The sequence below is a fragment of the Marmota flaviventris genome, chromosome X (assembly GCF_047511675.1).
Source record: "Marmota flaviventris isolate mMarFla1 chromosome X, mMarFla1.hap1, whole genome shotgun sequence".
Lineage (NCBI taxonomy): Eukaryota > Metazoa > Chordata > Mammalia > Rodentia > Sciuridae > Marmota > Marmota flaviventris.
Genome location: NC_092518.1, coordinates 134396820 through 134419982, shown reverse-complemented (window position 1 = coordinate 134419982; position 23163 = coordinate 134396820). Strand labels below are relative to the sequence as shown.

General features: G+C 43.8%; 1 pseudogene; it reads right to left on the bottom strand.

Moving 5' to 3' along the window:
* Positions 1-3030: 3030 nt before the first annotated feature.
* LOC139703188 (olfactory receptor 1N2-like) lies at positions 3031-4148 on the bottom strand (annotated as a pseudogene).
* Between the last annotated feature and the right edge of the window lie 19015 nt (positions 4149-23163).

Below are 23163 nucleotides of genomic sequence, written 5' to 3'. Positions count from 1 at the left end.
TCGGCACTCGTGAAGGAAAGGGAAGGAGCAGAGAATTCTCTGAGCAGTGAATGGGGTGCGATAACTTCAGGAGCCAAGAGGGAAGAGATGGTGAGAAGAGATGGGGGAGGGAAGGTCTTGAAGGTGAGGGAAGTCAGTAGTTTTCAAGAGGAGGGGAGGGACATTAGTGCTTTGCTAGAGGCAGTACGGTCTGAGAGAAGGCCTTTCTGAGGGCAGTTGGCGGAATGAAGGATTTAGTGAGGTGACGTGAGGGGTGGAAGGACACTTTGAGGGGAGGGAAGCGATATCACTGCTTTGTGGCTGGAATGGAGGAGGGAAATCTTTTGTGAGGAGAGCAGTGACAGGGAAGGCTTTTGTCAGGGGAGGTGGTTCAGGGAAGACATGTTTGAAGGAAGCTCAGGAGGAAGCCTAAGAGATGGGGAGGGAAGGCAAAGAAGGACTCTGCGACCAGGGAAGTGACATAGGAATTTGGGGAGAAAGGGAGAGTTGTTGAGTCTCAGAGGAAGTCACCCAAGAACCATGAAAACGCAGGAAACACCCATGATCCACTGAAAGGCAAAAAGCACTGGTGAACAGTTGCAACTCCTGAGGAACACAAAGGGTAGGGAAAACTAGTTGGGAACTGCAGAACTCTAGCCCGGCACCACCACCTCTAGCCCAGCCCCTACAAACTGTCGTCCTCTAAATGTTAACACACCACACCAACAGGCCGCTCACTTTCCCTCTGGGGATGGTCCGCATCCAAATATTCCTTGCTTTACCCCCAAGGCATCTCTCTCTTGAGATTGCCCCCATCCTCCCCTGAACATGTACCTACTTTTCTAAATAAGCCTCTGTCTATGCCTTTGTCGGCCACAGGCTGAAATTCTTTTCCGTCAGGTATGCCAAGAACCCCACTGGTCCTGCGTCAAGTCTACCCTTCTCTCCGGGAACTCCTCAGACCCTTCTTTGGGGACATCTCTCCTCCTGTGACAGGAGGATCTGTTGGGGATATAGAGGCAAGGCAGCCATTAGTGTCAGAGGGCAACACCTTTGTGAGAGGAAGTGAGTGACAGAAGGTCTCAGCAAAGGGAAGCGAGGGGTATTAGTGCCTTATGAAGAGTTTGTGAAGGCCTCACAGAGGAGTCGTGATGGAGGGAAATTATCATGGTGCCCGGTGAAGGCAGATGAGACAGGGAAGACTTTAGCAAGGGAGGGAAAGCTTTTGTGAGCTGGCAGAGGTAACCAAAAGACAAGCTTGTTTCCTAGTAAAACGGTACGGGGCGGGGGGGTGGGGACAAGCCAAAAAATGACTTTTGATGCACTACAGTCCCCTCAGGGATGGCTGTCAAACCCAGCTGTGACAGGAAACCATCCTCCTGACGGACAGAGTTTTAGGTGTTGCACCTGCACATATACCGCGTATGGAACTTAGAATACACCGTAACTCAGGAGCAGGGGTAAACGGCCTGGCTTTTTGGCCAGGAACCTGGAAATTTAGGCTCTGCAGGTCAAGGAGCTCTGGTTCACAGAGGGGCACACTTCCAACATGGTGCACAGGAAGCGTCTCACTGAGCGTGAAGTGCCGACGGCCATCTGCTCCCTTCGGATACCACATGCCTAGACACCAGCAGGCAAGGAAAGGAGTCGTGATGGCGTTGTGAGATGCAGACTGTCTTACAATATTGGCTACAGGGAATGGCCTTGTCCTAGATCCCCTGGTGTCAACCTGGGAAATTGATCTATTTCTACAGAACTGCCCGTTTCATCTGCATTCAAGGTAGTTTTGCAATTTCAACATTTAGTTTCCGTCCCTTCTCTCCTGCGTGATTGTATCTGCTTTTTGTTAAATCAACTGATCCTAATCAGACACCCATTTCATTGTGCCCAGAGATGCACTGGGCCAGCAACTCCCAGAGGGCCCAGCAGGCACTCGTGGCCTCTGCTCTGGGACATCTGCAGGATCAGCCGAGACATCTGAAGCAGGTGGAAGCCAAATCATCCGAGGGTCCTTCCCTCACAGGTCTTCCGTCTGTGTGCGGGAGACTCCAAGGCAGGCCCTGTGCACCAGAGATGCCCTCAAGTCCTCTCCACCGTGGCGGCAGCCCCAGGGCAACCCAACTGCTTTCAGGCAGCTCAGTGCTCCCAGAGCCCGTGTTCCAGGGAACAGTCGAGAAGCTTCACACTACTATCATGTCAAGCAGCATCGACCCCGCTGTCCTCCAGCAGTGGAAGCAGTACCAGACCTGCTCACATTCAAGGGGGCAGGGGAAGGGAGGGACACAGACCCCATGTCTCAAAAGGAGGCTGTCAAGGCCAAGGTGTAGAACACATGAGATGGACCCTCATCCTGTCCATCCCTGGAAAGACACTCGGCCACACAGTTATCATTATCATATGCACGTGTTTAGAGGGGCGTGAATGTCATTTCATCTAGGACTGTCCTTTGCAAAGTCAACAAGTCCAGGGCGTGGCTTGGACATGGGGAAGACCGCCATGTTCAGCCCAGGAGTACAGAAGGGGCACCTGTACTTTCCTCCACTTGGCTCACAAGTCTAGTGGTTGGGCCATGAGGTCAGAGCCCATGCGTCTATTGCTGCCCAGGGACAGGAGCACCTCATTGTGCCTGTTGTTCTTGAGAAGTGAAAGGAACCTCTTGGGCTCCATCCAAACAGTTCCTACCCCTGGGGGCTGCAGAAGGGGAACCCTTCTCTGAGCCTCCATTTGCCTACCTCTGGGGACCACACAGGGCCTAAGTCGGTACATATACAAATTCAAGGGACAGGCAGGGCTCCAGACGGGTGGCGAGGGACGTGGGACATACAGAATGCCCGGGAATTACATCCCCAGGGCCAGGAACACCAAAGTCAATCTGGGAGTGCTGGTTCACTGAGCAGATGAAGGTGGAAGACAGCAGAAATGTGGGACACAGCCAGACGCTTGGGAGATGGGTCTTGAGAGAGGGACAGTCCCCTCCCAGTGAAGGGGAGGAAAAGACAAGGCATCCTGGCTCAGAAGCAGAAGTTGGTGTCACCAAAACCAGACATTGCTTCAACTGAAGAGGCCCCTCAGGGCCCCCTTCATGTCCTCATTCCTTAGGCTGTATATGAAGGGGTTGAGCATGGGAGCCACCACTGCATATAGGACGGCGGCCACGGAATCCTCAACTGTGTAAGACGAGGAAGGCCACAGATAAATCCCAAGCAGGGTCCCATAGAACAAGGACACCACCGCAAGGTGAGAACTACAAGTGGAAAAAGCTTTCATCTTGCTCTGAGAAGAATGCAGTCTTAGGATGGCTGAGAAAATGCGCATGTAGGAAAGAGAAATCAGGAGGAAGGGGGTCACAAAAAGAAGGCTCCCCAGGGTATAAACAACCAACTCATTGACATGGATATCTGAGCAGGAGAGCTTTAGCAATGCATAGAGTTCACAGAAAATGTGTTGAATTCTGACACTTGCACAGAATGACAGTGTATCCATAAGCAGGGTGTGGACCAAGGGATAGATGTTTGTGACAATCAGAGCCACAGACAAGGAGGTGACACAGAATTCGGGGCTCATGGTTGCGGCATAGTGAAGAGGGTGACATATGGCTACGAATCGGTCATAGGCCATCATCGCCAAGAGGCCATTGTCCAGTTCTAGAAATAAAATCAGAAAATACATCTGAATGAGGCACCCAACCTAAGGGATGGACTGGCTCTGAGTCTGGATGTTCAGCAGCATCTTTGGTACAGTGACAGAGGTGAAGCAGATGTCCACACAGGATAGACTGGCTATAAAGAAGTACGTGGGCATGTGGAGGGTGGGGGTGGAGCCGATAGCCAGGATGATGAGCAGGTTCCCCACCACCGCGACCAGGTACATGGATAGGAACAGGCTGAAGAGGAGGGGCTGATGTCCAGGCACCGCTGACAGTCCCAGGAGGAGGAATTCTGAGACGATGGTTACATTACTTCTCACCATGGCTTCCAGTTTCTACAAATTCACATTGGAAATACATCCGTCAACACGACCAGAGGCAGTTTGGGGAAGCCCGCACGACACCCATGTCACTGATGGAAATCATACTTGTGGAAGGATCTCCAGCCTGGGGTAGTCAGCACAAGAGAGTATGGGGACCCTACAGGCCACCAAGTGTCTTGAGGGTGCTGCTGAGGGCTGAGGTTCTCCGTGGGACTGACCTTAGTCAACCCCCCTCCTGCTTCCTGGGGAGGAAAGATCCAGGCAGAGAAGATAAAGAGAACTGAAGGAAAGTTGGGGGTTTTTTGGGGGGTGGGGAATGGGTAGAGGCAACTGTGTAAGACTTGTCTCAGTAGGAACTCTCAAAAAGGACCAAGGTTGACCTCCATGAACCATTCTGCTTGTCCATGTAGAGGTGTGAGAGATGACGATTAAGTTAAAATTGTGTGTGTGTGTGTGTGTGTGTGTGTGTCTGTGTGCATGTGTGTGAGAGACAGAGAGAGAGTGTGTGCTCAAACACAGGCACATTATATACTTGAAGAAGATATTCATCAAAATGTTAACAGGGGTTATCTCTGGGATGTGATTGTAACTTGCATCTTTCTTTTTTTATATTTATATTTTTAGTTGTAGTTGGACACACTACCTTTATTTTATTTATTTATATGTGGTGCTGAGGATCGAACCCAGGGCCTTACACGTGCTAGGTGAGTGCTTTTACCGCTGAGCCACAACCCCAGCCCCTGCATCTTTCTTAATACAATAAGCACGTATCGGTTTTCCCACTGTGCTGTATTGATGTCGACAAGTCTTCCAGGAGGATTCTGTGAAGGGCAACTCTCACACAAAAGCACAATTAGGGGCTCATACGCAAACAGTGTCATACAAAAGGGTGTATCATGAAGCCCACTGGATTTGAGAATACTCCCTTCCCCATGCTGAACGTTTCTGAACAGCGAGCTTTCTGGCCTAGCCACTTTCTTCCCCAAGTGGGATCCTGTGCCGCCCAGTGACAATAAGCATTTGTGTCCTACGAATGGAGAAATGGCACACTGGAAGCATCTCCACATAGTAGTTGTCCCAGGAGTTGTATCAAAGCAGTTCCTGGGGCTGCATGCCGAGGCAGCAATGGCATGGGAAAGGCCTGGGGTTCCATCCAGAGAGTCAGTAACCAGAGGCAACCCAGGAATATCACTTTAGGGAGAATAGTAGAAGATTTAACAAAAAGAAATGCACAGCACCACGAGTGGCATATGACTGGCTCAAAGAGACTTTCCCAGTGAATTTAAGATATGCAGCCTATGCTGTTAACAAAAACTGCCACCTGAGCACACACACACACACACACACACACACACAAAGGCTCTGATGCTGCAAGGAGAAGCACTGCAGGAGGAGAAAGCTCCGGGGCACTTCCCAGCAGATGCAGTGAAAGCAGGGGAGTCCAGTTCGAGAGCACCTAAGTGTTTAAACTGTTTGTTTGGGACATTGGAAATCCCTGAAATCCCCCCCACCCCGCCCCCACTTTCTGTGCATTTGATGTGCTCTGGGTGTGTGTGCACCCGCTGGCACATGCATACCCACGATCCAACAGCCACCTATGCCTCACTTGTCACTGGACTGGTGGACACCGGAGCCTTAAGTCCATCTAGGCTAGGAAAGAGACTGTGACATGGAAGGGCGGGAAGCTCCAGGAGGCGGTGGGAGGTGCCGCTGCCTGTCAGCAATGCAGGAAGGCAGAGGGTGCTTTCTTTCTTTTGAAATTGGTGTCTGAACTCTGTGACAAGGTGGAAGGTTGGCAAAGAGTGGAAGTGGGATGGGTCTGGGTCTGGGTCTGGTGGAAGCTGCTGCCCAGGGCAGGCTGTGGGGGCCTACACCCCTCCCCCATGCTCAGAGGTGTTTGGAGGATCTACTACTGAGACCTGGGCCCTTCTCCCCACACCCCTTGCAGCACATGGACTGAGGCTCTGAGAACACTGGGGGTGTTGCCACCTGCAGGGCTCCATGGGCCACCTGAGAAGGAAGATTGTATTGTAAGTATTCCATTATGATTACTTAATTTTATTTTTATCTTTAAAAATTTATTCTAATTAGTATTACTTAATTTATCCACTTATTCTATATTATTTCTCACCCACTTTTCTTACTTGTCAGTGGAGTTTATAGGTCCTTATTGATAAGTTATCTCTTATTTTTTGAGACACAGTGTGCCCTCAAGTGACCAATGCCACAGTTCCACTGGTGACTACTCTCTCCTCTCCAAGTTGTGCTGCTGACCAAACCCTAACACTTGATCCCACTGGTTGTTTGTTTTGATGCAGAGAATCACCTCCAGCACAGGGCACATTGTAGAGAGACAAATTCCTACTGAAAAGACCCTCATATACCAGACGAAGAGGAATCCACTCCAACAGATTCACAAGCAGTACAGAATCACACAAGGAACCATGATGCCTGAAAAAGTTCACATCTCCCCCAAAACTGAACCAATGATACTGAGGTGGATGAAATGCAAAGAATACAAAACTTGGCCATTCAAATGATCAATGCATTGAAAGAAGAACTAAGGAAGGAACAGAGGGAGACAATATGGGATATGAAAGGTACGTCAATAGCGAGAGACAGATTCTGAAAGAGAACCAAGAGGAAATCTTGGAAATGAAAGGCACAATTAAGTCAAGTGAAAACTCAGTTGAAAGTCTGCCCAACAGATTAGATCCAGGACAGGACAGAATTTCGGAGCACAAGGACAAAGTGGGCAGACATGAATATTCACATGCTCTTAAAGGAAAAAATGAGAAACTATGATCAGAATACGCACAAATCTGGAACGAAATTAAGAGTCCTGACTTAAGGTTCGCAGGTTTTGAGGAAGAAGCAGAGACACAGGCCAATGGCACTGATAACCTAGTCAGTGAAACAATAGCAGTAAAATTTGCAAACCTTGGGAATGAGATGGGCATCCAGGTACTGGAGACACTTAGAACCTCAAATAGACAAGACCCGGAAAGAACCTTCCCACGACACATTATAGTTAAGATGCTGAAAATCCAGAACAAAGGGAAATAATTGTTGTTAAAGCTGCAAGAGAAATTCCAGGTCACCGATAAAGGAAAATGAATCACAAAAACAGCAATTTCTCAGAAGGAAGCATTGAGGCCAGAAAAGCTCAGAAGAATGTGTTTCAAGCCCCCAAAGAAAATAACCACCAACCTGGATGGGCAGACCCAGCAAAGCTATCCTTCAGGAAAATAAACGGATACAAATAGGAAAAGCAGAAGTCAAATTAGCTATGTGCTGAAGACATGATCCCATATTTAGAAGGCCCCCAAACTCCACCAGAAGACTTCTAGAATCAGCAAGCAGATTCAGAAAACTATCAGGATACAAGAGCAATCTTCATGAATCAATTACTTTCCTATACGCCAGTAATAAAGGTGCTGAGAAAGAAATCAGGAAAATGGTCCCATTCACAACAGCCTTTAAAGAAAACTTGGCATTTAACCTAACAAGATAGGCAAAGGACCTCGACAATAAAAATTGTAGAACACTGAAGAAAAAATTTGAAGAGGAGCTCAGAAGATGGAAAGACTTCCCATGTTCATGGATAGGCAGAATTAATATTGTTAAAATGGCCATACTGGGCTGGGGTTGTGGCTCAGAGGTAAAGCGCTCACCTAGCATGCATGGCATGAGGCACTGTATCCAATCCTCAGCACCATATTAAGTAAATAAATAAATAAATAAAAAGATTGTGTCAACCTATAACCTTTTTTAAAAAAAAAAAAAATGGCCATACTACCAAAAGATTCAATGCAATCCCCGTGAAAATACCAATGACAGGGCTGGGTTTGTAGCTCAGTGGTACAGCGCTTGCCTACTGTGTGAGAGGCACTGGGTTCAATTCTCAGCACTGCCTAAAAATCAATAAAATAAAGGATAAAAAAAAGAAATGCCTTTTAAAAAAATACCAATGACAGGGGCTGGGGTTGTGGCTCAGTGATAAAGTGCTTGCCTAGCCTGTGCGAGGCCCTGTGTCCATCTATTACCAAAAACTTAAAAAATGTTTGATAACAGAATGACAAAATTGAGAATAATTGAGAATTGTGTCTGCCAAGGGTTTGTTTTTTTTTTTTTTTTTTTCAGTCCTGGGGATTGAACCCAGGGCCTTGCAAATGCTAGGCAAGTGCTCTACCACTGAGCTACATCCTCAGCCCTGCCAGGGTTCTTAATACTTATAAAACATCTTATAGTCAGGCACGATGGTACATGCCTGTAATCCTAGCAACTCAGGATGATTGCAAATTCAAGACCAGCCTCAGCAGCTTAGTGGGACCCCAAGGATTTAGCAAGACCCAATCTCAAAACAAAAACAGAAGAAGTTGGGGATGTGGCTCAGTGGTTAAGCACTGCTGGGTTAAATTCCCAGTACCAATTTTTTTTTTTAATATATAAAGTTCCCTATATTCCTATATCACACTTGTAGACAGCTTGGTTTTTAGTTTTATTTCCTTTTGTTTTTGTCTTATTTAAACTAAATCAGTATAACTGTATGTACATAGATTAACTTAATAGGTATACTACTTTATTCCAAGAGAGCTATTCATATTTATGAACAGGGAGCTACTGATACTTACCATAAATATGATAATCTACCATATCTCATTGTGTAATTGTCACAGATTTTATACCTTTTTTTAAAAAAAAAAGTGGAGTGTGGCCATTATGTGAAGATTTTTTAAAAAATTATGCCAGTATTACTTAAACATTATGTATTACTAAACTATATTTGGTGCAAGATTAGGAGGCATGAAATACTCTTGAATGTGGTAGCAATGATTGATCATGAGGTGAGATAAGGCAAGTGAATGGTACTGAGATTAGCATACAACCTGTGAAGCTGTGCATGGTGAGTTTAATGTAGACATAAAGTTATAAATTATCTTTAGGATGTTGGGATAAAACTAATTATAATAAAGAAATATTGATGTTCTTCTGTATATATCAGATATACCTTCTTTTTCTGTATTATGGATGAAACAAAATATTTTATTTTGGTACTAGGGATTAGAACCCAGGAGCACTTTACCACATCCCCAGTATCTTTACCATATCCATTGAGCACAATCCTAGCCCTTTTTATTTTTTTTATTTTGAGACAGGGTCTCATTAGGTTGCTTTGGGCCTTGCTAAATTGCTGAGGCTGGCTTTGAACTTGTGATTCTCCTGTCTCAGCCTCCTGAGTTGCTGGGATTACAGGTGTGCACCACCATGCCCAGGTAAAATGTTTTATTTTTAATACAATCAATAAGATACTTTTTTTGTATTTTATATACTTAGTTTTATTGTAATCAACATGCTAATTGTACAAATTAATGATTTTACTGTGCCCTTTCCATACATGCACACATCACACCTCGATCCCCACTCCCTTCTCCCTTCTCTTGTCCTCCACCCCACATCTCCTTCTCCTTTCTTAATAGTCCTTCTTCTACTTCCAGGTAAGCTCCCTAAGACCAGCCCTGTGGCCCTATGCCTGTTACAGCTGTAGTGCCCATACATTTTCTCTTATATGTGCAGGTAGATGTTGAGGCTGGCTGTTAGGGGATTGAGAAATCAGAGTTTTAGGTGTCAAGTGGAGCTGAAGTGGTAAACTGGAAACTTGGAAGATGCATAAGTTTTCTAGGGCTGTTGCTACAAAGTGTCACAAACTGGGTGGCTTAAAAGAATAGAAATTTATTCTCTTATAGTACAGCAGGCCAAAAGCCTGATATTAAGGTGTCACCATGTCATGCTTTCTCTGAAAGTTGTAGGGAAGTTGTTGCATGACTTTCTCCTTGTTTCAGGTGGTTGCTGGCCATCCTTGGAATTCTTGTCTGATAGACATATTACTCCATTTTTGCATTCATCTTCATATGGACTTCTTATCTCTCTCTGCCTTTTTCCTTCTTTTAAAAAACAAGGGTATCAGTTGTATTGCATTTAGGGCCCATGCTACTTTAGTATGACCTCATCTTAACCTGATGATGCTTACAAAAACCCAAATTCCAAATAAACTCACATTCACAGGCACCACGAGTTAGCATATGCCACTAAGTCTGGCTTGCTCCTAATTCCTTTTTCTAATATTTATTTTTTAGTTGTAGGTGGACAAAATATCTTTATTTCATTTTTATGTGGTGCTAAGGATCGAACCCAGTGTGCTAGGCAAGTGATCTACCACTGAGCCACAACCCTGTTGAGAGCCACAGCCGAAGGGGCCCCTGCAAACTTCCAGCTGGAGATGTTGAGAGCCACAGCCAAAAGAGTCCCCCAATGAGCAGCTCCGTGGTCTGAAAGGGTGGGGAAACAGCCCAATGAGCATCACAGCAGAGGAGCCAATCAGCTGGCAGCTGGAAGTTTGCTGGGGCCCCTTCCGCTGTGGCTCTCAACACAACCCCAGCCCTTGCTCCTAATTCTTGATTGACTCAGAAGTACAGAAGGTTAGGGAAATAAAGGAAATCCTATATGGTTCCTGGTTTCCATGCATACTTGCTATTTATATAAGGTCATTAGTAATGTGCCTCTGTTTGATTTGTGTTCTCTCTCTTTTTTCCCCCTTAGTCCTATTAAATGTGTCCCTGTTGTTTGTAGAACACTTCCTTATTCTTCTGGGACAGATATTCCAGTTCATCTTGTGCTTTCTTTGCCTTACTCTGGAATTGGTCATTTGTCTAATGAGTTGTGTTTTCTTTAGAGAAGAATGCTAATTACAAATCAAGATCCATGCCTGATCCTCTGCAATTGGGAGCCCCTTTTATCTTTGTCTTCAGCAATGAATATTCCCCACTATAGCACTGATTTCAATAGCCCTTGACCATTTCCTTTGTTCTGAGCACCACACTATAGCCCAGGACAGCATCCTGCCCTCTCCATTGAGATGCTACACAGAAACTTGGAACAATGAGCCAATGAGAGAGAGAGATGGAGAAAAACCTAGAACAATGTTGTCCTATAAGCAGCCAACAGAAAAGTGATGTAAAAATAATGGAACTGTTATGGCTGAAAAAAAAACAAGAAAAGAAAAGATGATGAGGATACAGATGCAGAAATGATGAGTCTGAGGACAAGGATGACAATGAGGATTTTGTCAAGCAGGTTGTTGGTAAAAGCTGTCTTTTCTTTAAGCTATTTATCTTGCCCATTACCAGTCTCAAAACTTTTAGAGAACAGAGATTTCAAGACTTTGGGGGATTTTTCATTTTTACCTTTTTTTTTTTTTTTTTTTTTTTTTGGTCATTGAACATCTAGACAAGGAGGCAGGGCAGACATACACAACAGCCTTGTATTTTAGGAACTACTCCTGCCCCACACTAGTCCTGGTCCAGTTACCTTCTAATATAATAGTGTCCCTTGCAGACACATGCCTCAGAGGCAATGCTGGCCCCACTCTGCCCACCTCCACCTGTACCTTTCCTGTTGATTTGGCCCACTTCCACACACAGAAATAGACCAGTGCCCAAGGGGTAGTAGCTTCTCCCTACAGCCCCTGGTCTAGCTGAAGGAGTAAGGCTCACCCTAGCTCCAAGAACTTGCCTAGGTGCTCCCTGAGGATGGGGACAGGTAGAACCCAGGAGTGGCTGCTCTGCATCCCTGGCCATGTGTCCCCAGGACTGGACCACATGTGGGAGACAGGACCAGTTTGGCCCAGAGAAGCCTGCCTCCCTCACATAACAGAAAGACATGGGACCAGTCAGCAGGGGCATCAGGCATCTTCTAGGACTCCCTGGCATGCTTGGAGTGGGGTGGGATTGAAGGGAACCAGTCATATGCTAAACAGTCTCAGGGGTTAGTGTTTGGGCATGTGCACTGGGAAACTGGCTGTACGTAGCAACACTGGGAAATCCACTCATTATACGGCCTACTAGTGTCAGACTCCAGGTAGTGCCCACTTTTCAGAAGCAGCCTACGGGGATCTGTTTGCGCAGTCGCACTAGATCTGCCCGGCCTCCTACTCTAGAGGGTGGAGCTTTATGAGGGAGTGATCATTGGTTAGAAAATATAGGGGTTCTTCCGGGTCATGTTGGTGTGAACCAATTACAGGACAGGAGGCCTTGTCAGCGGATGTGTTTGCGCAGGCGCTCTGGATATCCCGCATTACATTGCACTAAGAAACGGAGCTTCGTGTTGGGAGTAGTAGGTCACACAGCTTCCGGTGGAAAAGGCGGGAGTGTTTGGGCTCCCTGAGGCTGATGAAGGAGGAGCCATGCAGGCAGCAGAAGAAGGTGCAGGTGTCGCAGTGGTTGCAGTGGTTGCAGCGGGTGGTGCCGCCGGCCACGTCGGGCTGGTTGGCCCTGGCGGTCCTGGGGGTCCTGAGGGTCCTGAAGGTCCTGAAGATCCTGGAGGTCCTGCCGGTCCTGGTGGTCCTGGTGTCCCTGGCGGTCCTGGTGTCCCTGGCGGTCCTGGTGGCCCAGGAGGTCCCGAGAATCCTGGTGATCCTGATGACCCTGGTGATCCTGGTGGCGCAGGTGATCCTGGAGGCCCTGGTGTCGCAGGAGAGGCAGATGCTGCAGTTGGTGTCCTTCCACACTCGCCAGGGCCTGGTGGAGATGCTGCGCCAGCCGCTGGAGGTCCAGGTAACTGATTGTTTCAGTTGTATCCTATTTCAGGATCCTCCCAGTGGTCTGGGCAGCTAGGGGACAGACCAGGGATGGTTGGAGGGGTTTTCCTCAGGCAGGTGACGACTGAGAGAGGAGCAGGAAAGAATTGTAACTGTAGGGTTTGGGCAGGGCATAGCCAGGGCAGAAGGATGGGGGAAGTGATGGGGAAAACCAGCCCAAAGGGAGTCAGGGGACAATGGATGATGCTGTCCAGGGTAGCCTAAGGGTATCGGATGGGAGGTGGCAGACAACAGAGGCAAGCCTCAGAGTGAGAAGAACACCTTGAGCACAGGTAAAATCAATAGTGTGGGTGATGTCTTAACCAGTATCTGTACCTGCACACTGCCAGCCTTTCCCATAGCCTGTGGATGCACATGCTGATCTCTGAGGGCCAGTTCAGAAGGAGCTCAATGTGAATGGTCCCATCTTTGCTGTGTCAGTTATACAGTGGGCTTGGTAGAAGATGACAGCAAGTGGCCAGGGCTAGTCTTAGTCCAAGGAAGCACTATAATGAAGTCTGAATAAGGGGGGTGCTCTGCACCTGTGTGAGGAGGCAAAACAAGGAAAGTGCCCCTCCTGCCCCCTTACTTGATATTCTCTTTCCCTTTTAGATGATTAACTGCTGAAGATCCTGGCCAACTCCAAACTTCCATTTCCTTCTGTCTTGACTGGCTTTCCCTGGTGGTGCGGATCCTGCAGCGCTTCGTGCCCCCAGTTTTCACTAAGCCTCAGCAGGGAGAATAGGACTAAGCTTTACCTTGAGCACCATTTTAGGCAGTAAATCCTTCCCTTGGCTGATGATTCCTACAGTAAATACTGTAGGATATCCTACTTTGCTTTGGGGGAGCCTAATTTTTTTTTTTATAATTTGGCTCCTAGGCTTTAGGATCTATTTGTTTTGTTTCGTAATCAAATGTTTGTTACTCCAGAAAATAAATCTGAGATGCTATTCCAGTGTCTTTGTTTCTTTTAAGATCCAGAACCTCCAAATATTCTTGCCATTGTTGTCAGGTTTTAAGGGAGGTTCTGAGATTCAGTTATTCTAGCAGTACAAGGTAATTGAAGACAATTTAGGAAATAGAAGAAAAATAGTCAATTGGGTCCTATCATTCAGTTTTAACTACTGTCAAGATTTTGGAGTATTTTCTTAGTATTTTAGTTGCATATAAATATATAATCCCTAAGACATGAGCCTTGCCAGGAGTGGTTTAAGGTAAGGAGTGATGTTAGCAGAATATCATTGGAGGGTCCTTGTTCCCTACTCACTTATCCTAAGCTGCACCACCCAGGGCACATAGTATTTGGAAAACATACTGCCACTGTCAGATAAAAACCTGGTAAACAAAGAGCTGATGACAACATGAAATTGAGATTAGCCCAAGAGACTCCCTCTAAAATGCAAAATGCCCCATAGGTCATTACAGTGTATGTCGTGGGGATACATTTTAACTCTAGTAGCATTAGTGGACTCTGCTGTGCTAAGAGCAGACCCTGAGATTGAGAGAAATCTCCATCAACATTGGATGTTCAGCCAGGCATGGTGGTGCATGCCTGTAATGCCAGTGGCTCAGGAGGCTGGGGCAAGGAGGATCATGTGTTCAAAGCTAGCCTCAGCAATTTAGTGAGGCCCTACGTAACTCAGTGAGACCCTGTCTCTAAATGAAATACAAAAACAAGCTTGGGATGTCACTCAGTGGTTAAGTGCTCCTGGATTTACTCCCAGTACCAAAAAAAAAAAAATGCTTTTAGGCAACTTGTTTGTGTGTCTTCTCTTATTTTTTTTCAGTGAAAATATTCATTCAGGGGCTGGGGTTGTGGCTCAACGGTAGAGCGCTCGCCTTGCATGTGTGAGACCCTGGGTTTGATCCTCAGCACCACATAAAAATGAATAAGTGAAATAAAGGTATTGTATCTAACTACCACTCTAAATAAATAAATAAATAAAATATTCATGCAATCTCTCAAAACATGATCTGCTTTTATTTCCACCCACCCAAACATGCTTTACATTATTATCTTTTCCATCACATCTGAGATCACTCCATCCTTCCAGTTGCTCAGGCCAAAATCCTTGGTATTGTCTCAACTCCCAATTCCTCAATCCTATTTGTTCTATCTTCAAAATATATGCATAGTCATCCAGTTCATAATGCCCTGAATACTACCACAGGTCTGATCCAAGCCACCATCAATACTTGCACAAGTCATTATGACAGGCTCCTCATTGATCACCCTGCTTCTTTTCTGCTCATCCCCACAGTCTAGACTCCACACAGTAGCCAGAGGGATTGAATTCTTCCTGAAACATTTGCTCATAATGTCCTAATGAATTGTCAACACTTTTCTCTAACTGATGAGACAAGTAGACAGAAAATAAAGATGCAGATGATTTGAGCAACACCATCAATCAACTTTTTTTTCCTGGTACTGAATATTGAACCTATGGCTGCTATATGACTGGGATACATTTTTATTTTTTGAGACAGGGTATCACTAAGTTGCTGAGGCTGGCCTTGAACTTGTGATTCTCCTACGTCAGGCTTCTGAGTCTTTGGGATTATAGCTGCATGCCACCATGTCCAGCACCATGAATCAATTCGACCAATTCACACTTTGTAGAACACTCCACTCAACAGCAACAAGAACAACAGCAACACAATACACATTCTTTTCAGGTGCATATGCACTCTTCATCATGGTGGACTATATATATTCAGGACCATAGAACATGTGTTAACTAATTTAAAAGGATTGAAATTATACACAGTATGTTCTATGACCATAATGGAATTAAAATAAAGATTTTTTTAATGAGGAAAAAAAATCAAAACATTGTTATAGCATGCTTGGGTTGCTGCTATGTTTTGGATGTGATCTGGCTCCCTTATCCTCATGTTGAAATTTGATTCCCACTGTAATGGTGTTGGAGGTGGTGCAAGCTTGTAATCCTAGTACCTTGGGAGGCTGAGGCAGGAGGTTCAGAAGTTTGAGGCTATCCTCAGCAACTTAGTGAGATTCTAAGCAACTTAGCAAGACCTTGACTCAAAATAAAAATAGGGTGGGGATGTGGCTTAGTGATAAAGCTCTGGATTCAATCCCCAGTGCCAAAAAACAAAACAAACAAAACCCATACTAGAACCATGTCACATGGTTACCTCCAGCTGCAGGGGAGGCTGGCAAGAGGGTATTAGCTCTATAGTCTGCTTAGTTGTCTGACATCAATGTCTATGTGGTTGCCTGTCTCCTCTTTGCTCTTTAGTTGAGCTATTTTTATAGGTATCTAGTTCTCATGTGAAAGAGCTTGGAGAAGAGAGAGTGAGAGGGTATCAGAACCAGGCAGTGCTGAAGTCAGTCCTATCTCAGAGGAGAAAGAGTCTCCTTAGAAGTGGGACTTGGTCTGGAAGTCCCAGTGGAAGCAGAGGGAATGCCAACCCAACTTCCCTAAGCTGAAGGATATGAGCAGCTTCCTTTTTTGGTGGACCAATGGTGTCCTAGGAGACACCTGAGGTTCAGTCAGGGCCAGAAATAGATGAAAGCTGAGACAAGGTGCTGAGCTGGAGTGGGGGCTTGTTGTAGAAAGGGTAGAAATTAGACTTGCTGTTTTAGCCTGAGGTGCACAAATGAACACTGAAAGAGAAAGAGCAATGTCACCAAGGCCTTTCTGTTGTGCCAGCTTGATTCTTTGGTATAGAAGAAATTCAAGCCTCAGGTGAAAAATGTTTGGATCTGGAATGTCCCTTAAGAGCTAATATTCTGAAGCTTTGGTCCCCAGTGCAACAATGTTCAGAGGTGGGGCTTTTGGGCAGTGACTGGATCATGAGGACTTATGATTAATCCTCATCAGCAGATTGATCAATTGATGGATTAATAATTTGAATGGATTGTCAGAAGTTGGTGGAAACTATAGGAGATGGGACCTAGTTGAAGAAAGTAGGTCAGTAGTGGCATAACTTGGAAGGTTATATCTTGTCCCCCCTGCCCCTTGTGCTTCCTGGCTCCTGTGAGCTGAGAAGCTTTGTTCCATCATGTCCTTCCTCCAAGGTGCTGTGCCTCACCTCAGCATTGGAGTCAGCTGCCTATAGACTGAAAACTCTGAAACTGTGAGCCAGTATAAATCTTTCCTCCTCTAAGTTGTTTTTCTTAGGCATTTGTCACAGTGACAGAAAAGTCACTCACCCAGCTGGTATAATGAACCATGTGGCTATCAACATACCTTGTGAACATACTGGTAGCTGAATGAACTTCTTGGAAGTGGTGGAAACTATATGCAGTAGGGCATGGTTGGAGAAATTAAGTCATGGGGTAGGGGGTGCCCTGGAAGGGTATTTCTTGTCCCCAGCCCCTTTCTTTCTCTCTCTTTCTCTTTTTCATAGCTGCCATGGACTGAGCAACTTTCTTCTGCCATGTCCTTCAACCACGATGTTTCTGTCTTGGAACCAGCCAACCATGGACTGAAATCTCTGAAAATGTAATCCAAAAATCTTTCATCCTAAGTTGTTTTTCTCAGGTTTTTTTTCCAGCAATGAAAAGGTGACTAACACAATGTTCCTAATGGTTCCTTCAAACTTTCATATTCTATAATTCTAAATTAAGTACTTATGAGTCAACTTTGCTTCTGTTCTCTCAAATTTGCACAGTGGTTGTCACAGGGTTAGAGGAATGGGACTCATGGTAAAATGAGGAGGCTCAGACAAAACTGTTCACAAGTCCAGCATGTTCCCACCCCAGGAAATAACACCCAGTGTGTTCACCATGCCCCAAGACCTGACCCTCTGCTGGGCTGGTTCAGAAATCCAGCTGCATTACAGCTGGAACTGAATCCAGACAATTTAAATCAAAGTCTGAGCAACTGACATTGTGCACTCAAGTTTATGGGCACTGAAGTATAAAATCCAGGCAGCAAATATCAAGAACCAAAACAGCAACTGTCGGGTAGATCTGCTCATCAGTTGCCTAGAAATGTTATAGGTGCTTCATGGGGACCCTCAGAGTGACTCAAGGGCTTGTGTCCAGAGGGTGAGCCTTTCTTAACTTGAGCTGCCTCTAAATAACCATTTGTCTGAGATATTTAAATCACCTGGGACCTGAACCCCCCCCCCCTCTACCCACTGTACTCATCTCTCATCTGAGGCTTCATTCCCCAAGGTTCCCAGAGTATCCTCCTTTGTTTGGCTTATCTCTTGCATCATCCCTCCCAAAGGTGTTTCTTTTCTTCATTGTGGTGCTTGTTTACTCCCTAAATTCATGCACAGAATCCTAGAGGAAGGCAAAAGGGAGGAGATCTCCCTGGGGTCAGGGGGAGGAAGCCTGCAGATTCTCCTGCCTTCTCTTGAAAGGTGCTCCCATTTAACACAAAACAGGGCTGTTCACAGGGCACCAGAGTCATGAGGAGGGGCAACAAATGAGGACCCCATGCAGACAACAAGAAAGATGAGTCTCTGAGATGGAGAGAGAGAAGGGACAGAACATGGCCCTGAGGGAGAATCAGTGCTACTTGCATTTGTACTTATATGTCCATCATCATTCACCAGTTGATGGAAATTTGGGTTGTCTCCAAGTTGCAGTTCTTATCAATAAATCTGATATGGAATTTTATTCACAGGTCTTTTTAAATTCTCTTGAGTAAATGACAAAATAGGATTGCTGGGTAATACGGTAAGTGTAAATTTAACTTCATAAGAGAAACCAACAAACTGTTTTCCAGTGTTTATACCAATCTACATTTCTGCTAGTCATGTATGAGTTTTCCAATTTTGCAAGTTTTATTTTTCATTCTCTTTTTTTATTTAAGTATTTATTTTTTAGTTATAGGTGGACACAATAACTTCATTTTTAATTTTTTTATTTTTATGTGCTGCTGAGGATTGAACCCAGTGCCTCACGCATGGTAGGCAAGCACTCTACTTCTGAGCCACAACCACAGCCCTTATTCTTTATTTTCAAGTGTGGTTTTCCTATCCATGATCCTTTGCCTTTCTATACCAATTTTGGAATCAGTTTTAATTTCTACATGATTAAGATTTGAGGGATTGCACTATAGATAATGTGGTGAGTATGAGCACTTTAAGATTGGGTCTTTCAATCTATGCAAAGTATATTTTTCTCCATTTCTGTAAGTGTTCTTCAGTTTCTCTTTTCAACAGTCTGTAGTTTGCACATATTTTATCAAATGCTTCACTATGTGGTTCATGTTTGGGAATACTATTGTAAGTGATACTGGTTTTTAAAATTTCACTTTTTTCTTCTTTTGCACATTACTTAAGAATTTCACATATGTGTGGGCATGGTGGCACATGACTGCAATCCCAGCAGTTTGGGAGGCTGAGGCAGGAGGATCATGAGTTCAAAGCCAGTCTCAACAACTTTTTTTTAATTGATTTTATTATTTTTTTTAAATACACAACAACAGTGGAATGCATTACAATTCTTATTACACATATAGAGTATGATTTTTTGTATCTCTGTGTATAAAGTATGTTCATGCCAATTTATGCCATTATACATGTACTTTGTTTTTTTTGCATTACAATTCTTACTACACATATATACCATGATTTTTTCATATCTCTGTTTGTATATAAGGTATGTTGACACCCAATTCATGTCTTCATACATGTACTTTGTATAATGATGACCATCACATCCCATCATCCTTCCTAATCCCCTGCCCCCTCCCTTCCCCTCTCACCCCTCTTCCCTATCTAGAATTCATCTATTCCTCCCATGCTCTTCCTCCCTACCCCACTATGAGTCACCCCCATTAAATCAGAAAACATTCGGCATTTGTTTCTTTGGGATTCAGCCTCAGCAACTTAACAAGGCTCTAAACAACTCAGTGAGACCCTATCACTAATAAAAAGGTCTGGAGATGTGGCTCGGTGGTTTAATCCTGGGTTTAATCCCCGGTACTACTACTACTACTACTACTACTACTAATTTTAAATATGCAAACATGTCAGAAAAAAGATGGTTCTATTTCTTTTTTCTAACCTGTGCAACGTTTAGTTTCCTCTTTAACCTAGTTTATCATCTAGGATCCTGTATTAGTCAGGGTTCTCTAGAGGAACAGAATCGACAGGAGGTATGAATATAAAACGGGGACTTATTAGGTTGGCTCAAGCGACCAGAAGCTGGATAGTCCACCATGGCTGTCTGCAGGCTGGAGAGCTGGAGGAACCAGTAGCTACACAGTCCAAGAGGCTGAAGCCTCACAACAAGAGGGATTAATGGTGCTACCCTAGTCCAAGAACAAAGGCTTCTGGGGAATCACTGAGAGAGTCTGCTCTGGAAGAGTGAAGGAATGAGTGTCTGACATCTTCAGAGGATCTCAGCAGCAATCAAGCTGGCTTATGCTGCTGTTTCCTTATTCTTTCAACCTTTATTCCATCCAAGCCATCATCCTATTGGATGGTTCTGCCCACTCTTAGGGAGAGTCTCCATTTCAGTTGGCTCTCCCACTTGCCAGTCATTCCTACACACACCCTCATCAATACACCATAAACCTCTCAATCCTTGGCATCTCTTAATCCAATCACGTTGACAATTCAAATTAATCATTACAGGTATCCAGAACAACATTGAATACAAGGGGTGGAAGTGACCATACAGGCTTTGTTCCCAAATTTGGGGAGGAAATTCTGCCTTTAACTAGGTGTGTAGTTAATTATGGGATTTTTGCAGATTCCCTTTATTAGGTCCAGAAAGGTCCCTCCTATGCCTTGTTTTCTAAGAATTTTTTAAAAAATCATGAATATTGATAGAATGTTGTCAAATGATTTTTCTACATGTATTGAAATGATTGTATTTTTTTCCTCTATTTATTATTCATGTTATTGATTGATTTTTTTTTCTTTTTGGGTATTGGGATTGAACCCAGTAACCCCACTGAGCCACATCCTCAGCCCTGACTCACATCCTCAGCCCTTTTTTATATTTTATTTAGAGACAGGGTCTTGCTAAGTTCTAAGTTGCTGAGGCTGGCTTTGAATTCACGATTTTCCTAACTAAGCCTCCCAAGCCACTGGGATTAAAGGCGTGTGCCACCATGCCTGGCTTGGTTTTTAAAAACAAAATTGATCCTTAATTTTTGGGATAAATTACACTTGGTATTGATACATCAACCTATTTATAAATTGCTGGATTCAGGTTGTTAAATTTATCAAGTTTTTTTGCATACACTATGATTTCATGAGGGATCTTGGTTTGTAGCCTTTTTTGTGGTGCTGGGGATTGAACCCATTGCCTTGGGTATGCTAGACAAGTGTTCTCCCGCTGAACTACATCCCCAGATGGTCTGTGATCTTCTTTTCTTGTATTATGTAATGCTGGCCTCATAAAATGATTTGGGAAGTGCTTCCCCCTCCTGTACTTTCTGAAAGAATTTGTATAGGATTGATTGTCATGTCACATGACTAAACAGATCAGGGTTACTCCAAGTGAATTATAGGGAATAAAGACACAGACACAGAGATTACCTTTTCTTTGGGTTCAGTGACTGCTCCTCGACTGCAGTTCCCACAAGGGGGGCAAGGCAGGCAAGAGAGAGAGAGAGAGGAGCACGTGCTGAACCCTTTTATTAGGGAGAAGCCATTCAAATCAGGCAAGGGGTCAGGTTTACAAAGGAACAGGTGAGTGTATGTCAACCCCCCGCGGATGATGCCTACACCTGGAGCCACACCTCATTATCTGAGTGGGGTAACCCCAAGTTATTGTGACCTGGCACTGCCGTGCCAGACTGAAGGCAATAATTGGTCAAAACCTGGTACATCAGGACTTAAAGGTGTCTGCATCCAGGACAGCTCCTGACAATTGATACTATTTCTCCTTTAAATAGTACATAGTATTGATCAGCAAAGTCATGTGGACCTAAGCATGCTCAACATCTTTCATAGATTTAGGACTACTCAGGTTTTTTACTTCTTCACAGATCAGTTTTAGCCATTTGTGTCATTCAAGGAATTTGTTCATTTCATCTTAAATTGGTAAACTTATTTATAAATATTATTTCTAATATTCACTGATTATTCTTTATTTATTTATTTATTTATTTTCGGCAGAAATAACATCTTTGTTTGTATGTGGTGCTGAGGATCGAACCCAGGTCGCACGCATGCCAGGCGAGCGCACTACCACTTGAGCCACATCCTCAGCCCCTGATTATTCTTTATATCGGTTTTGTTGGCATTCAAAAAGGTTTCGGGGCTGGGGTTGTAGCTCAGTGGCAGAGTGCTTGCCTAGTGAGGCACTGGGCTCAATCCTCAGCACCACATAAAAATAAACAAATAAAATAAAGGTATGCTGTCCATCTACAACTACAAAAAATATTTAAAAAAGCTTTCAGATTCATGGATTTTTTCTGTATTCTTTATCTATTTTACATTTTATTCATTTAGTTCAAATTACTTCTTTCCTATTACATATGTAAATTTTAATTTGGTCTTCTGTCTCTGATTTTCTGCAATATTATTCTATCAATTTTGTTGCTAAATGAAGAGTGTTAAAATATTCATCTGTGATTGTGTATTTATCTATTTCTCCTTTCTTTTCTGTGAGTTTTACTCCATGTATTTTGAAACTCTGTTATATATAGTGCATACATATTTAAAGTTACTATGTTTCTTCATGTATTGACTGCTTTATCTTTAGCAAATGTCCTCCATCCTATCATATTTCTTGTTCTGAAATGTACTTTGACTATTAATATGGCCAGTCAAGCTTTCTTATGATTAAAGTTTGCATAGTTCATCTCTTTCCTTTTACCATACCTATGTCTTCATATTTAGAGTGAATTTCTTTTCTTTTTTTCTTCCTTTCTATTTTTGTTTGCAGTCCTGGGGATGGAACACAGGGCCTTGTATGGCTAGGCAAGGACTCTACCACTGAGCTATATTCCCAGCCCTTTAAAGTGAATTTCTGATGCTTAGTACATAGTTTTGTTTTGCTTTTTCATTCAATCTGACAATTTGCTTTTTTATAAAAAATATTTTGTTTTTTAGTTGTAGATGGACATAATACCTTTATTTTATTTATTTATTTTTATGTGGTGCTGAGGATTGAACTCCGCAGCTGAGCCACAACCTCAGCCCTACAATTTGCTTTTTAATTAAAACATTTGAATTTACTATTCATGCAATTGGTAATATTGTCAAGTTTGAATCTACTATACTGCTTATTATTTCCTATTTTCCCCTTTTGTTCTTTATCATCCATCTATCCATCATTTCATGACCTCTTTTTTTTTTTTTTTTTAGAATTCCATTGTATCTCTACTATGCCTTTTATTAGATATAGGGTTTCAAATATGTATATTTTATTATATCATAGAAAATATAGGCAACTTTGGAAAAGAAAATAAATATCAACCAATCTTACCATTAAAGATGAAAAGGTGGCATATTTCTGGGAAAATAAGCTGATTCCTGTTTAGTGTGCAGAACAGTGACTGTAATGTGTTACATTTGCATGCAAGCAAACAAACAAACAAACAAAAAAACACGTCCAGAAAGTTATTCAATTGGTGAGAAAAACTTCTAATTAGTTCCCAAGTGAAATACTTGGCTGAAGTTTTAATTATCCTGTA